A 5,633-nucleotide genomic window follows, 5' to 3' on the forward strand; every position below is an offset into this window, starting at 1 on the left:
CTTCGTGTTCGCTGTGGTCCGCTGAGGAAGCAGATGGCAAGGCTTGGAAAGTTCACTGAGAGCAAGGGGCAAGTTCAGGCCATTTCCCACCTCTTTTTTTTGGTAAGAACTGTTGAACGTTTAGATTTAGAAATTATTTATCTATTATTATTATTTAGAGATTTCTAGTTCAACCTCTCACTAACACCATTTGTTTATCTATTCATTCATTCTTCTAACACTTTTTAAATGCCTACTAAATTCACTTTCCTTATTGTCCTATTGCACTTTCAGTATTTCAAGCTTCTCTATTTTATTGATGTTTATTTGCAGAGCATGTAGTTTTGGGGGAAGAACTGTATGTCATTCTTCAGAGAACACACACCCTGCTTAATTTTGCCTCTGTTTCTTGAATGACAATATTCCTTTCTCCCCACACAATACCTTATCTAGTGTTTGAGCCTCTTGTCTATACCTCTTGGGGTAATTACGCAGCTATTTCGTCTTTGCATATTGTGTATTCCCTTCTCCCTTTAAAGGGTGCCACCCCGCATGTCCTTTCCTCTCTCTTGTCTAGCACAATGCCTAACTCCTTTTAAGTGATAACTGAAAGAGTGAAAGATTTATGTCTTAAACACAGCACAGTACTTAGGAGTACATGAAGATTGAGGTTATCCAAGTGCGAAAACTTCAGATAATATGTCACATTTTTTGAAACCAGGACACCTAAGGAAATAGTACGGTGGAGCAAAGGGACCAGTTAAGCCATGTAAAAGAGCTGTGGGAATTCGGACCAGATCTTACGTAAATAAGTTAAGCTTTTTGTGCCTCAATTTTGCCATCTTTATTATGGTCTGTGTCACAGAGTCAATTAACTTAAAGAATCCAGCTGGAAAATTCCAAAAGTATTTAGCTACTGAGCTGAATTTTTAGGGCTGCCTGACTACTGTGATCCTTTTACATCTGCTTATCTACCTCCTTCGCCCTATTCTTACCGACCAGACAGCCAGGTTACCTCACAGTTCACTGACCCATTCCCCCGCTAAGAGAGTAAAATCACCTATGATTCCAGAAACTTTATCCCTGAGTTGTTTATAAAAGCAGTTTCATCTTAACCACTATGGACAAGATGCTCAAAGATTGAAATACGTCTTTTTTTGCTCTTATTTACTTTGGATTGGCAGAGGCATTAGTAAGAGCCTTGTCCTTCAAAGTCCTTATCCTCACAATTCCGGAGGACATTCTTTTCAGTTCTTTGCGTCCTCTTGGAAAAAGCTATTTTTAATGTCTTGAAACGAGTCAGAGGAGATCCAGAGAAAAAGTTGTCTATTTAAAGGAAGTCAGAAGAAATAATATTAATCAAATCACATTTCATCCATGGACTACTTAAAGAATCTCTATATTATCTTTAGAATAAAGGCCAAGTTTCACGGAAACTTCCTTCACTTCTTACTTCCCTCCTGTTAAACATACTGTTTCTCAACTTCTGAATATACTGTTCATTGAGAATCAGCTCATAGAAAACTGGAGAGAAGGGGAGATTTTAAAAGCTCAATACTTACAGGTGGCTGGGTTGTGTGAAGGTGGGTGTATATATAAAGGCAAAATTGATAATCTGATAATCTGTTAATGTACTGCTTTGATACAATTTGCAGTCCTATTATATTCTACCATGTGTGAATGCATCACAGTCTTACCCCGGGCTCAAGGTGGGCTGGAGGACACACATTTTGAGCTAATGTCATGCCGGAGATCAGCTATTTCTCACTGTGGTCCCACCGTTGGCACCTTGCAGGGAGCTTGTTTATTACTTCACTGCAGAGTGGACTGGCTTATCATTAAAAAAAATGGCCCAGATTCTGTTTTATGTCTTCAAAGACTAGAAAATTCCACACTTACAGGTGGGATATCTGAAGAATAGAATCAATACCTAGATACAGGAATAGAAATTAAAATGGATTTCTGCTTAGGTCATAACATATAGAGATAACTTTCGTTCCAAGGTTTTGCAATTGAATTCAGTTATTATAAGTATGTTGAAGAGAAGGGAAAAAATGTGGCTGGGCTTTTAGGTCGGTTTTTGTTCTGGAAAAATTGAAAATAGCTGATTTACCATTTTCTTCCATTTTTTTGTAAAAGAAAAAAGGCCTTCATCCTTGAAGTACTGGTGACCTTTCACAGGCATTATGCAGGCAGCCGTGCAGGTCGGTTCTAACAACCATGGTGTGGTGCAATCAGTTTTACTTGAAGAAGAACCCTCTGGGCTGCAGGGTAACTAGCTTAATAGCTTTTCAAGAGGACAAATCTGATGCAAGACCTTAAAATGCACTTTAGGTATTTAAGTATTAAATGGGCAGGAAGGGGAATCTGCGGGTGCACCGAGGTAGGTAAAGACACACTGCAAATCCAGGCAGCTGCAACCTGCTACACTCCCGCCTGGGCAGAAACTGCCCTGCTACCAGCCTGTTTGGGTTTGTGACAACTGGCAACTTTCTTCTCAATCCTCTGAAGTCCAGGGTACTCTATATAGAGCTGGTTGGCTTAGAAATTCAGCTGCTTTCTCTTTGTTTTACATTCTCATTTTTCACACCTTTGGCCACTTCCCTTGGTTACAGCGTCCTTAAACATCACCACTAGCTATGGAGGGCTGACTCCACCTGGAGCCTGGAGAGTTTGTTCCTCTCAGCCATTTTGTCCGTTGGTAGCGGTCAGGAGAGAATCGTCTGAACATTACACAACGAAATGTGACTGTAACTGTGGCTCTAGTAGAAAAGAATGTTTAAAGATCTGCCCAGCCTTGGTGTAAAATCTGGAAGTGTGCATGTAAATTCGGGGGCTATTATAGCATTGGGCTTCAGGGCCCTGTTCCTCAAGTCAGAATCACTTGCGTTCTGATGCCACCTCTATCTCTACTTTGTGCGTCTATTTCATTCCTTCAAGCTTCAGTGTCCTCATCTGGAACTTAAGAATCAAAATTACATCTTCCTCATAATGTCGTGATGATTAAATTAAATATTCTAAGTGGTTAGTACAGAGCCTGGCAATAGTAAGTTCTCAATAAATGATGGCTATTTGTTTACTGAATAAACCAAAGATGCTTTCCATTTCTTAATTATTTTATTAGGCAGTTGCACTGTCTTTGTGTTGAACTTCATTTTTTTGTTTGTTTGTTTATTTCTTTTTTTCAAGAGAAGCATTGCTTCTGTCCGTTGGATGTGAACTTAGATTTATTAAAATATAATACAAAAATGTTTGGTTGATTTCTGGGGTGGTGGAGGTGGAGAAGGTGATGTTACATGAACTGCTAAATGACACTGGAATCAATTCACAAGTTGCCTAATCTTGGATTGGAAATCTCCAGAGGAAAGAGGCTAGATCAAAAACCACAATCAGAGCTCAGTATTGGAGGAAGTTCTTGGTGAGGTGTGAGGGGCAGGCAGAGAAAGAGAAAATTTCCAAACCCCAAAATAGACGTCAGACACAGCCATGGATTTACCAGAAGTACTACTTTTTCCCTCCTGAACAGAAGGGAAGTGTGATAATAGTTATTCATTTGCTCAGCAAACATGTAGCAAGTTCTACTGTTGCCTCTGTTGGGCTCAGTGTGAAAGATCCCAGGGTAAGTTATGGCCCTACCCATAGGAAGGCAGATGTGTAATTTTATTAGTTATAGATGAATATCATTTTTAGTAAATTCATCATTTCATTGGTGGGAGGAAAGACGGTATTAAGATAATGATTCTGTTACAACAGAATAAACAGTGAAAATTGCTAAAATTTTTTAAAGTAAAGTAAGTGAGTTTTGATTACTAGTTATCAAAGCACATTATAGACTCACAATGATTCAAACAGTTTGGTAGGGATGTGAGAAGAAAGATTAAGGATACAGAAGAGAGAGCAGACAGGGTTGCCAGAGAGGCATGGCTCTGATGTCTTAAGAGGCCAGTGTGATATTGCATCTGTGAGTGAGAGGTTCTAAAGCTACCACCTGGAGGTAATTGCTTTTTTCTTTTTTTGCTTAGGAAGATTGGCCCAGAGCTAACATCTGTTGCCTATCTTCTTCTTTTTTTTTTGAGGAAGATTGTTGTTGAGCTAACGTCTGTGCCAGTTTTCCTCCGTTTTGTATGTGGGACACCACCACAGCATGGCTTGTTGAGCAGTGTATAGGTCTGTGCTTGGGATCTGAACCCCTGAACCCCAGGCCACCAAAGCAGAGTGTGGAACTGAACCACTACGCCACCAGGCCAACTCCTAATTTTTTTTTAAATAGGATTTATTCTCTTCATTTGAAAACAGGGACATACAAAAAAGAGACTATGTGTTAAGAAATCTTACTCATTCTGATGTCAATCAGTGAGTATTTTTAAGAAGAATTTGAGAAAGCTTTTGAGTACGTAGAGGTGGTTGCAATTTTTTCTTTAAATGTACTTATTGTTGCAGCAAAATAACCCATGGAACACTCTATCTCAACTGTCACTCATCAGCTTCAACAAGCTCCCCATAAAATCAATCAGAAAATTAGTTTTGCTTTTGAAAGAAGGCATTATTGTGTCCATTTAAGATTAAATATCATAAGTAGTATGTTATTTTATGGCAAAAACTATAAACACTGTAAATATACTTGTAAATATATGTGTAAAATGTATGCTATATAAAGGGCAAACTTATGGATGACCTAGAGAAGATCATGCAGTGTGATATATGGCCCTGTGGTTGCACTTTGAGGACTAGAGTCAAGGAGAGACTCTAAGTTAAGAGGCTTAATATACAGGCTTTCCTGCTTCCGGTTACAGCCAGCTGGTCCACTCGGAGAAGTGCGGTCATTAACTTAATGTCCCACCTGGGTCTCTGGACAGCTTTGTTTAAAATGGCTCATCTCTTCCTTTCTGTTTGACCTCGTCATCCCTTATGCAGAAATCATGATGGGTAATTTAAATGTGGTCTATCTGTTGGCCGGTACCTCACCTTTTCTCTGGAGAGTGTCAAGAAACTCTTTTAAATCTTTTCAACTCCTTAAAGCTAGACACATTGAAATACAAAAAGTGAAAAAATATTAAGAGCTCGTTATGCAGTAAGCGCCAATCCTCCTGGGAAAATCAGTCCAGAATATCTCTGCATTTCCAAATAGAGAGCTGTTCACCTCTACTCTCATTAGTGGTCGGACCTAAAGACAGCTGCTGGGAACTAACAAGGTAAGTCTCCCCTCCAAGTTTTGTCCTGGTCCCCATGCAATAAGCTGCAGCCATTTGTTCTGGCTAATCATGCCTTCTTACCGTGACTGCACATCCGAGGTCTGGGGACTGAGCTAGAGGGACTGGAGTTCTATAAATGAGGTTTCTGGTCTAATCCAACGCCCAGTTTCAGACTCGCACCTGTCCTTTTAGAGAGTCATCAGGAAAGTGGGACTTTGGAGAAGAAAGGGGAGATAAAGTGGATGGCAGAGCAGCTGCAGAATTCATGCATGGAGCTTTGGACAATATCTAGGAAAGTGAGGCAGAGGACCCCCAAGCCTTCACTTATTACTGTGTGAACGTGGGAGAAGCTAACCTTTGAGGGAGAGGATGGGTTTAGCCTACTGATGACACTGTGGTCACCACAGAAGGAGTTAGAGCTTCAACGTATGACCAAGATTACTACTTAGTGCCTCTCAGTGA

This window comes from Equus caballus, chromosome 10, assembly GCF_041296265.1.
Source record: "Equus caballus isolate H_3958 breed thoroughbred chromosome 10, TB-T2T, whole genome shotgun sequence".
In the NCBI taxonomy this organism is placed as follows: Eukaryota; Metazoa; Chordata; class Mammalia; order Perissodactyla; family Equidae; genus Equus; species Equus caballus.